The sequence below is a fragment of the Panicum virgatum genome, unplaced genomic scaffold (genome assembly GCF_016808335.1).
Source record: "Panicum virgatum strain AP13 unplaced genomic scaffold, P.virgatum_v5 scaffold_1765, whole genome shotgun sequence".
NCBI lineage: Eukaryota > Viridiplantae > Streptophyta > Magnoliopsida > Poales > Poaceae > Panicum > Panicum virgatum.
This window is the reverse complement of record NW_024376276.1, coordinates 63,180-75,110: the sequence shown is the minus strand read 5'-3', so window position 1 is coordinate 75,110 and position 11,931 is coordinate 63,180. Positions and strand designations below refer to the sequence as shown.

At 51.0% G+C, this 11,931-nt stretch overlaps 1 long non-coding RNA gene across 1 annotated transcript; it reads right to left on the bottom strand.

Annotated features, from left to right (window-relative positions):
• Positions 1-9,281: 9,281 nt before the first annotated feature.
• Positions 9,282-10,983, bottom strand: LOC120694004. Its single transcript, XR_005683289.1, has 3 exons — positions 10,596-10,983; positions 10,030-10,490; positions 9,282-9,737 (listed from the first exon to the last, which is right to left on the bottom strand). It is a non-coding gene; the product is annotated as an uncharacterized LOC120694004 (long non-coding RNA).
• Positions 10,984-11,931: the final 948 nt, after the last annotated feature.

The window sequence follows — 11,931 nt, the reverse complement described above, 5'->3', positions numbered from 1 at the left end:
AGTAGGCGGCAACGAAGTCGACGACCTCTCGCACGCTGTCCCGAGCGGCGGCCTCCGTCTCCGCTACAGGGCCATTGACCACGGGCGCCAACGACATGGCCGGGTCATGGCTCCGGAGGCAGGTCAGGATGTGCTCCGCCACCATCCGGATCAGCTCGCGACCCTCGGCTTCAAGCTGACCAGCAAGGACTGGCTCCAGACGATGGAGCCTATCCGAAGCAGAACTAAGCACTGGGAGAGCGCCAGCTATCGAAGTTGGCGGCTCCGCCACCTGGATCGGGCTCATTCCAAATGGCACCAGTGCGAGGCTCGCTTCGGCCGCCCAGTCAGCGATCCACTGGGCTCCCGTGCGCTGGTCCTCCTGGTGCTTCCGGACCGCCTCCTGGACCGCCTCTTGCAGCCGGGTGTCCAGGGCCGCCTTGGCCACCTCCACCTCGCGGGACCTCTCCTCGAGCACGCGGGACCTCTCCTCGAGCTTGGCCTCCCTCTGCTCCGCCCACTCCTTCAGCTTCTTGAGAGAGTCTCGTTGGCGCCCAAGTTCCTTCTCTATGCCGGTAGCGTGGGCCTCCCGCTTGGCGAGGGACTTCCGGCCCTCCTCCAAATCCGCCTCGTTGGCAGTCAGCTAGCGGGCTCTCTCCTGCAGTTGTTCACGCCATCCCTGCAGAGTCGCAGAGAAGACGTCGAGCTCCTGCCTCCGGACCTCGAGGTCCTCGCTGCGAGTCTCCAGCTCGGACTGTTGAGCTGCGAGGTGAGCCTCGAGGTCGGACCGCTGAGCAGCGAAGCCAACAACCTCCAGGGTGAAGTCCTGCTCCCGCTGCGCCAAGGATTTCTCTCGGTTTGACACTGCGAACTCTCGGTCAAACACCTTCTTAAGGTTGGCTCGGTAGGCCTCTTGGTCTGCCTTGAGCTTTGACCGAGTTTCCGCAGCGCGGGAGGCTTCAGCCTTCGTGTGCGCTTCCAGGCGGGTGTGCCAGTCGGAGAGGCGCTGGCGCTCGCTCTCCAGAGCAGACCACTCCCGCCGGAAGGCCACCCCGGCGGAGGAGGTTGCCTCCTCGATCGACCGCCGAACCTGCAACAGCACCTGAGGAAGGGGAGTCGCATCCTCCTCCGGGAGTTGGAGCTGCAGGAGCCGCCTGCCAAAGACCACCTCCAACTCCTCCTCTGCAACAGGACCGGAGCTGGAGGTGGGGGCTTCCGCTGCGGCACTTGTCTCCGGCGCCTCCGCTGCCACCGCGTCGGGTGCGGCTGTGCCCAGCTCCGGCGCCCCCGCTGCCACCGTGTCGGGCGCGGCCGAGCCCAGCTCCGGCGCCCCCGCTGCCGCCGTGGCGGACGCGGCCGTGCCCAGCTCCGGTGCCTCCGCCGCCGCCGCGTCGGGTGCGGCTGTGCCTAGTACCGGCGCCCCCGCCGCCGATACATCAGGTGCGGCTGCGCCCAGCACCGGCACCTCCACCACCGTGTCGGGTGCGGCTGCGCCCAGCACTGGCGCCTCCGCCGCCGCAGCGTCGGGGGCCGCGGCGTCCAGAGCCGGCATTTCAGCCGCCGCGGCATCGGGTGCGGCAGCACCCATTACCGGCGTTTCCGCCGCCGTTATGTCGGGTGCGGCTGCGTTCAGTATCGGCGCCTCCACCGTCGCCACGTCGGGCGTGGCTGCACCCAGCACTGGCGCCCCCGCCGCCGTCGCTGCGTTGTGCGCTGCAGAGTCTAAAAATGACACGCCAGTCAGCATCACGTCATGCGCCACGGAGCTGGCAGCAGGTCGCCGTCCCTGAGGGTCCCGCACTTGCTGTCGCCGTCGCTGTCGACGCCGAGGCCGCCGCCGCCTGGGCACCTGCCGATGTGCCGGCGAGGGTAGAAGAACCGCTGGGGCGAGGAGCCCTGGTAGCAAAGCAGAGAAGCCTTCAAAAAAAAACACAGAGCACCGGCGCAAGGGAAGAGAGCAGGATGACACTAACCCAGAAGTACCGGGTACCCAGCGTCCCCGGAGCCCGGGCCTCTTCTCTTGCGGCTGCTGCTGTTGCTGCTGCTGCCCTTGCAGCTGCGATGTAGGCGCAACCCGGGTTTGCTCCCACTGCTGCTGTCCCTGTGGCTGCGGCATGGGCGCAACCCGGGGTCGCACCTGTTGCTACTGTTGCCGCCCGCGTGCCTGCTGCCGCTGCTCTTGCGGCTGCTGCTGCTCTTGCTGCCGGCGGGAGGAATTCCTCGGCGGCGATGGTGGTGGTCCAGTCGCCCTAGAGGGCCCGTGGGAGCCGGCAGTCCGGGAGCTACCCTGTCCTGCGCCCTCAGAAGACCTCTGGCGCTTCGCGGCGGGCTCCGAGACCAGGGTCCCGTCGCCCGGAGTAGCCTGCGCCAGCCTGCATCGCCCGACGATGCACCGGAGCAGCCCTGTGCCCGGCTAGAGCCGGCTGCGGCCGCACTACTAGCCGCGGCCTGCTTCCCCTTCGTGGTGGCGCCGGATCCCACAGCGCTCAGCATAGCTTGATCCCCGGACGCGCCAGGGATTCGGAGCCCACGGTTCGGGTCGCCTCCGGTCTGGCGTGGGGCCAGTCCCCCGTCGTCCAGAGTTGGCAGGGTAGCCAGCATCGCCACCCTCGCGGGGTCCTCGCAGAGGGGGACAATGCTCTGCGGGAGGATCAGGTTCTCCGGAATGAAGGTGTCCCCCCGTCACGTTCCGCACCAGGACCTCCAAGGCCAACTGGGACAGATCGCTCCCCTCTCCGCGGTGGGTCCTGCTGCAGTCGTTGAGGCCAGTGAAGCTCCAAGCAGGGCGCGGCCGTTGCTTCAGGGGGGCGATCCGGCGCTTCACGAAGTCGCCGAGCACGTGCCACGAGGTGAGGCCGCTCTCCGCCAGCGACCTGATCTTGTCGAACACGGAGTCGAACTCCGGCTGCAGCGACGACTTGGCCCTCCAGGATGCTTTGTCGGAGGCGGGCCCCTCAGTCGGCAGGGCGAGGCGCTCGTTGGCTTCGGTGGTGGCGATCACCCAATCCCTGCGCCACTCCTCCCACCTTCCGCCAGCGAGACCGGGAATGTAAGGAGTCGGCAGGTCGCTCCTTATCTGGAAGTAGTACCCCCCCCCACTTCGTCCTTGCTCCTTCCGGACCTCACCAGAATGAAGAAGTAGCGGAAGAGGATGACGCAGGGACGCACTCCCACGAACATCTCGCATAAGTGCATGAAGATGGACGTCAGAAGGAGGGAGTGGGGCGTCAGATGCTGAAGTTGGAGGCCGAAGTCTTCCAACAGCAGCAGCAGGAATGAAGAAATCGGCAGTCCCATGCCGGCGGAGACGTGCGAAGTGAATAACACGAACTCCCCGGCGCAGAGGTTGCCGAGGGGAACCGAGCCTGCTCGCACCCCCCAGCCGGTCTCCTGAGCACTCCACCCAAGCAGGCGGCGCACTGTGTTCAACTCTCCCTCGGTCTGGAAGCGGCGGGGATGAACAAGGGACGCCATCTCTTGGTGGAGTGAGGAGCAGCCTGCGTAGGGGAGAGAAGGGCAAGGAAAGCTCGAAGGCAAAGGGGCGCAAGGGCTGGAGGAAGAAGACGAATGCGGGAAAGCAACCGCGGAATGCGGTACGCCCCGTTATAAAGCCTGACTCAACTAGTGCGCCCCGAAACCGTCGCCGAAACTCAAGCGACGCCCGCGCCTGGAGTTAACCGCCCAGTCCATGACATGGGGGCCCAGGCCCACCTGGCGGGGTGAGCGGGTAACCAACAAGGGTGCGAAAAGACGGGATCTGAACCGTCGCCCACACGCGCGGGGAGCGAGGCGGAAGCTGAGCTGACGTGCGCGTATTAAGCGCTGGCGTGGCCGGACTTTTCGGGAACTGCGCCGGTGGTAAATGATCCGTTTACTCCAGCCGCAACAATGCCGAACGTCGCGCGCGCGACTAGGTGAACCACTGTGCGTGGGGCCCATGGTCAGTAAGCCGTTGCGATGTGATGAGGCAGCAACCAACCCGATAGGTGGTCAAAGCCAGTCAAGGCCCCTGCAGAAACTGAATGGAGCCAAATCGTAAAAGTGGCCCCACCTGTGGGTTCGTACCTCCCCCAAGGTGGGCCCGGGGGCCACTGTCGGTACCCTGTAGCAGGGATACCCACTCTTACTGCAGCAAGGTAGGACCTGCGTAGTTATCCGTAACTGCATGGAAGGGACAGAGTAGCCAGGCCCCACGGGCCAGGCTCTTCCCTCACTAGGCCAACGGCCCCGGACCCGCTCCCCGCCTGGGGATGGGTCCGGAGACGCCACGTGCCGCTAAGCAAGGGAAGACCCGAGCTGACGGCCGGGACCTCGGACTCCCATAGGGGTCCGGGACCTCCTGCGCCCGCCCGGACCCCCCTTTTTCCCGCATAGGGGTCCGGGGCTGCCACGTGGCCCGAAGGCACGGGCTCGAGCGCGAGCCTTCCGCTAGAAGACTCGCGCGCCCACTGCATTTAATGCAAGTGGACAAGGCGTGCTCTGCCGCCGCGGTATGCGAGACAGCTTTTGTAAGGCCTCGCTGTGCACCGCGTATTACCAAGGTGCACAGTGCAGCCGCCTGTGCCGCGCCCGCGCAGAGCCCGTCTGCCGCATTAAATGGATACGACGGCACGGCACTTTTCCATCATGCCGCCTACGCCGCAAGCTACACAGCCCGCTTAAGCTACGTGGCAGGCGACGCCACTAGCTACGTCAGGTTCCGTCCCGACAAGACAGCACCAGGACATGATGGACGAAGGGCTCCGGGAGCAGGCAAGGGAACCCAGAGAGAGATCTCCCTTGCCTGCGACGCCATAATGTATGAACAGTACGTTATTTTATACTACATCGTTGGACCCACCTGTCGGGGACCCAACAGCTGTGTACGCGCCCCCTTGAGATATAAAAGGGAGGCGCTCGCTGTGCACAGGACATCTCCAGACGGACACAAGCTCTCGCAACTCTCACACTCTCGTGGGAAGGCAATACAACACACAGTGGACGTAGGGTATTACGCTCCGGCGGCCCGAACCACTCTAAATCTTGCTGTGCTCATCGTGTTCTTGGGTGAGATCGATCTAGACTAGCTAACCCCCGAGTATACACCCTCTGGGTTAGGGCGGGTGCCTTCCGCCACCCGGCTGTCGTTTGCAGCACCACGACAATGGAGAAGTCATTATGAGGGTGGGAAGAGGCAAGAAACATGGGCGCTACTATGTTGGCGACGGCCTTGTAGACACGGCCAACACTCCCACCCTCTCCCAGATTCGAGCGAGGAGCACGGCCAATAGCCCGGCCATACGCCCACGGCTGTCCGCGTCGCAGCTCCAAGTGCAGGAAATTCAGGTTATTTCTTATTTATTCATAGTTCGTTCGTTTTGTACATATATTTGATTTGCATTGTAACATTGTCATGAAATATTGTAGAACCAAATGCTAGCGTAAAAGGCGGCATACGAGGCGGCGTTGGCCGAAGAGAGGAGATTACGACAAGAGAACGAGCAGAAGCAGGCGGCCGAGATGGCCCAGATTTGATAGTTTTGGATAATACCAAACCAAACCTGCAATATGCCCTCTAGAACGATAAGTAAAATTTTACTCAAAAGAATGGGACAGTTCGGTGGTAGTTGCAGCCTTAAACTAGAACAAAAGGAGGCACATGATAGTAACAAGGTCACAACTCACGAGAAGGTACCGCATTGTAATGGATGTGAATCAAGCAAAATAAGACTAAGCTACATGATGAAGGTGCCAGCTGATTGGGTTTGTGTCTTACTGGTCAGGATTCCAAGAAAGCTGCTGGAAGGGATCAAGGTGATGATGGATCTCTTGTAAGCTGATGGTCCAACAACCAGACCCCAGGGCGAGGGCGCTGCTAGCACCGGGCAACGATCAGACTGACACGGACAAGCTTGAGAGAGTGACTAGGAGGTGGAGGTGGCCGTCATGATGGAGGCTGGATCCCACATGGCAAACAATGAGGGAAATCTGCTTTTGTAATCCTTTTGTTGTGGATGCTTGAGACTTTTGAACTCAGTTCTGCTTTATGCTCAGGAACCTGGGTACTCCTACTTAGGTGGTCTAGCTTGTATCAGGTTAGATCTACCTTAGGCTCTCCCCTTTTTCTCTTTCTGGGTGTATGCCAAACTCTCAGAATTTCCATTCTAAGTAATGGAAATGGGGGTTGCCTTGTGTCGAAAAAAATGATGAGGGTGCCAGGTGTCAAGGTCCTACGACATTCTCTACCCTCCTAACAGGGGGAAAAAGATTTGGTTTGGTTTGCACATGAGACTACACATTAGAGAAATATGGTCCTGGTCTGGTTTGGCTCTTGGCCCAGGAACCATTCCTTGCATCAAAAAATATGTTCGGTTGTTTAGGCAAGGATTCAAACCAACACATGAAACAAACTCAGTCATATACTAGTCTCTTTAACCTTTTAGCCTGTGCATGATTCCATTTTTTTAAAAAAAAAAAGAACAAAAGCACCCAATTAAACTCTTTGATACTCCACTGAACAGAAAGCAAACGCAAGATTCTGTCAATGATGACCATCCACACATTAATCCACCATATGAAGAACAGCATGACACAGTGGCTGTTAGGCAGAAATTACAAGAGCTGTTTGTTTTAGGACAGCAGGAGGTCCAATCCTCCACGGACACTGTTGATTCTGCTTCAAATAAATCAATGCCTCAAGAAGCACAGTTTGGTGCTGCTCTCCCAACAGACCCACCTGATTCCACCTCAAAGGATGATGCACCTATTGAAGACCTGACATCATGGGGAAAATGTCACAGAAATACTGAGGGTGCTTTAATACTCTTTGACTGCAGATCAAAATGCTAACCCATAACAAAGCAGCAGGCTCTGATCATTATCAAGTAAGTTAACAATAAGTAGCATCCAAACTTGAGCGCAATTGCCCTAGCTTTCATATATTGGTTTCTTTACCAATAACCGCTGCATCTGTATCCTAACCCCTAGCAGTTGCAGGTGATTCATAAGCCATGCTGAAACCAAATTGCATTTGTAACGAAACTAACAGTTGTGGATAAGTCCATGAAACAAAACTAAAAGTTGCACAAACATTCCAGCAAAACAGAAAAAAAGAGAGAGTAGGAAATGGAAACATCCAACATTGAAAAGAGAGACCCGGAAGTCTAATCTGAAAGGCCCATGCAACAAAATAGTCAAAAATAGTACTCCTTGCGTCCTATGAAAAGTGCAATTCTAATATTCAAAAAAAAAATACTACAGAGTGCAATCCTAGCAATAACTACCTGCCTTTTTTCTTTCAAATATATATTTTAGGAATTAATTTAACCAACTCTGGAAATTGAATACCTTCTATGCCTAAATCAATGGGATTAAAAGAACTACTTGGTACTATGGTCATTTGCCAATAACACTAATCTATCTGGAAAATTTTAGCATTGCACCCTTCATGGGACAAAGGGAGTAACTCCTATTGCGTATCAAATACAGTCTCAGCACCTGTCTACCTTGGGATCAATCATCAGAGACCGAAAATCATCTGTATGCAATGTATTTGATAAATAGAAATAATCTAACTAACAAACACATATTCAAGCGTATCTAGAGCTGCCTCCCCTGATTTCAGTTAACAAATTATAGCACACAATATATCAGAGTTTACCTAACAATCCTCCAGCGCTCTTTTAATCTGAATTATGTTCAAAAGGATAAACCAGGGATCAGCAGTTCTGCACTAATACTTCAAGTTGGTCTGATTGAAAAATAAAAATAAAAAACTAATGTCAGCATGCATCCACTAACAAAAAAGAGCATGTAATTTACAGGATAAATTATCCAATGAGTAATGATAACTGAAACCTGGAGGTCTGATCCAAAAAATAAAATAAAAAACTAATGTAAGTATGCATCCTCTAACAAAAAAGAGCATGTAATTTACAGGATAAATTATCCAAAGAGTAATGATAACTGAAACTCGGAAACGATAGCTTCATAGATATGCAGAAGTGAAAAAGATATTGAGATCACAGTTTCTCTGGGAATCTATGAAGTTATTGTTTTGGGTTTTAGTTATCATTACTCATTACCAACAACTGAGGCTTCAATAGCACAAAACATAATGAACTTTGTTTTCAGATATTGACAGTAAACTTAGATAACATGGTCTACACTGCATTGAAAGTTCCATGTTATCCTATAGGCGTATTTATGTATTGCCAGAGCCCAAAAGGTCATCATTCGACTAAATAAACACAAAAAAGGGTCCGTGTTCACGAATTTACAAGTCTCGCCCACATCCTTCTAAGATTATGCAATAAACTAACCACAGAAGAAAAAGGAACTGCCAGTGTAGCTACAGAAATGGCCCTGTATTTTTCATTACTGAAATTATATGGTCAATCACCTGGTCCACATCTCTATATGAACAGGACTGAAGTTCTGTATCTATAATCAGGAAGAGTCCTAAGCATAAGCGTCATGTATAGAACAGCAAAATCACAAATGTACATACTACTTCTAAGGATCCAAAATGGTGAATACAACTGGTCCAAATGAGCCATATTACCAATGGCAGGCATTTTGTGGACATAATGTGACTGTAGTGGGACAGAATAATACTTGCTAGAAAGCTTCATCAAATCAAACATTATTTGCAACAAGACTGTACGAAAGTTAACAAGATGTCTGACAAGGTGTCTCATTTTCATCAGGTGCACCAGATTTGTCATGTGCCAGTTAGTTCAATTAACTGGTGGGACCTACTCACAATGGATCAAGTTCAGGAATCTAACTAGGCACACTTCCATTTTTTAGAACTAAGGGTAAAATGTACACAAAAGGCAATATGAGAAAAATATATATGTACCAACATCGCATAAATTTGTAAACAGAAAGAGATATGACAGGGAACATTATCAGGGTAAATCAGTTAAGAAGAGAGAGGTCTTGCTGAATGAAAACTGAAGAAGCTAGTGAGGTTGCTTACATTAAAATTTTAAAATACAGATATCTTCTGAAACTAATTCTTTAAGATGCCACATATAATGGTAAATACATCATAAAGTTCCATATGATTAAACAAAATATCAGTATAGGCATGGTATAAGGAATTTCAACCCGCTACTCCATCCTAACCATGAATAGCAACAATATTACTGGAAAATCGTAAGGACTTACAATAGCTCTACTGGAATATTTATACAGTAGGTAAAGTATAGTCAAACCATGTAGAAGTGTGTTGTATCAATTATCAAAACATTTAATTATTGCTCTCAAGAAAAACTGAGCACCTCATGATGCTACCTTCTAAAGTTGTGACTGCTATGTTTTCTCGAATACGCAGGAGAGCTGCGTGTCTTTGTATTAATAGAGAGAATAAACCGGCCCCTTACAAACTAGCACACCTCACTCCGAGCCGAGCTGTGAGGGGCTGTGATACACTATGATGTTGTTGCCTAAGAAAAAAACAAAAGCTTGACCCGAGACTACTAACAAGGACTAGGAACTAGCCTAGTCCGAACACTTGACCAGCACTCAAGGAGCTGAGGCTTCGAGCCCCTGCCAGACACCACAAGTGGTGTTCATCCTTGAACGCCTGCAGTAACCTGTCCAAATTTGGGCGGTCTCCTTCAAACACACAAGCGTTTCGGTGTTTCCAAAGAAGCCCAGCACCCAAAATAAACCTGCTATGTTGATTAGCCCTCCTTCATCAATGCAATTGATGGGCCGGCTATCATCATAGCCAATTCCTTTAAGAAGTTGCTCCAATTCGTCCAATAAACCTGTTCAAGTAAACAGTTAAGAATGCACTGTTCAAAACTCCTAATAGTACACGAAACAGATACTAAAAGGCGAATGAGCTAAAAGGGAAATAAGAGCAGTAGTGAACAATGCATAAATTACTAAAGCATGAAGGGTCATACTTTTGAGTAGTACTACTCAGGATCTAGTCTATGTCCATCTCACTTCTTTTTTTATGCCAAAAATAGAGCTTTTTAATTTGCCACCTAAGTAATATATATTTCTTTGTTGTGCTTAATTCAAGGTGCAACAAGGGGGAGAAAAGATACATACTTTAGGCTGGCCAGATTTGGTTCAGACGTTCATAGAGACGAGATTCAGAGGGAGTAAGACGTCTTCTCTTCTTGTGCAGATCTTTGCCTTGTCTTTTTAATGACTTCACTTTGTTTAAAACTCTCCCATCTTCATAACATCTTTGATCTTGAAAAACAGCATGAGTAATGATCTTCCTTATCTCGCTCGTGTTTGGCAGCCTACCTTTTCGATTCTTAAAAGAGGAAAAGAGGTCAATAAGTGCATCCCTGTCATGTGGAGACCAAATGAAATTTTTGTCGATGGAAGGCATTGTTAATGGCTCGTTGTCTTGCGACATTGTTGATGTCCCGGAGATTGGACCTGTTGACCGCCTTGTTGATGTCCGTGTTGATGGTCCGGCGCTTGATGATGATAGCGGCATGCGGCCCAGACGATGCTCACATTGATGACATCCATTTGCAGCCGCTTCCTGCGCGCGCCTGTTGAAGCAGGAGATAAAGGAATGGATTAGAGGAAACTATTAGCGCTACGACACAACCAAAAAACCATAAAAAAAGACTATTGCGATTGCGATTAGTATATACCCGGGTTTTTTGTCGCGCAAATGAGCCTGAAAATTTTGAACTAAGTCGGAGAAATTGCGCCCGCACAAATCACAGCGGACATCCATCCTCGCGGCGGCGGCTCGCGCTGGGCTTGGGGAGGAGGATGCGCCGAGCGAGGGCGAGCGGAGGAGAGAGCGGCGGCGGATGGATGCGGACTGCCGAGAAGCCGGGGAAACTACTGATGCTATCTCTACTCGAGAGTATTCCAGGGACGCGGCAGGGAGGGCGGATCGGAGGGGCGCCTCGGAATTCGCGGCGGGGCGGGGTGTGGGTGGAGACGCTCCGTGCTTGTGCGCTGGGGATTTGTTTGGAGATGGGAGGGGGAAGGAGAAACGGAACGGGACGGAAGAGGTGGTGTGGTGTCCAAGCGTCCAAGGGGTGGTGCCGTGATTTTAATTTGGGCTCTCGTTATTTTTTTATCAAGGGAAAATAGTTAATCCATGATAAGGATTAGGGATTAGAGAGTTGGAATAAGATTTGGATCGCGACTAAAATTTGACTTATCTTGTTATTGTTACGATTATGGCATCGTCTTTGAATTAGTTACTGTGAAATAAGCAAAATATATTATATTGTACCTCACAATTACAACTTTTATTATATAGATTTTTTTTATACCATCCGTCTCGCTAGTAAACAGCGGTAGGATCTGTAGGGTTCATCTACCTTGATTAGATATACTAGAGCTAGTGGTTATCTAGATACTAAACGACTAGTCATACATCCTTTACCTATTATCACACAAAACAACAATTTTATTGTACTAAACAGCCATTTAAAACGAGACGCATGGTCATTGATCGTGTTAAAAACTGGCAAGATGGCCATTTAGACCAACAGCGATTGAAGTTTACATGTTGGTTTTTTTCTAGCACCATCGCAGATGACGTCAAAGTTGGAAAAACATTTTTCTTCATGTGAACATTAATATTTACATTTATTTCCAACCAAGAGATATTCTAAAAGCCTGACCTCAAATCTGGTCGAGTTGGAAAAATGAAAAAGATTGCACGAGATGAAACAGAGAGTGACCGAGCGCATTTAGTTTCCAAAAAAATTGAGCAAATTTTTTGGCGACATTTACAATACTAGTTAGAACTATTAAGTATAAATTAATTACACGGATGGACGGGAAATCAAGGTGAATCTATTAAGACTAATTAATCCATCATTATATATTATTTACTGTAGCACAACATTGTCTAAATAATATTGCATAATTAGATTCATTTCGTGATTTTGCCCGAAGGTTATAAAATGAATTTATTAGTTATTTATATTTAATTCTCCAATTAGTGATCAAATATACGAAATT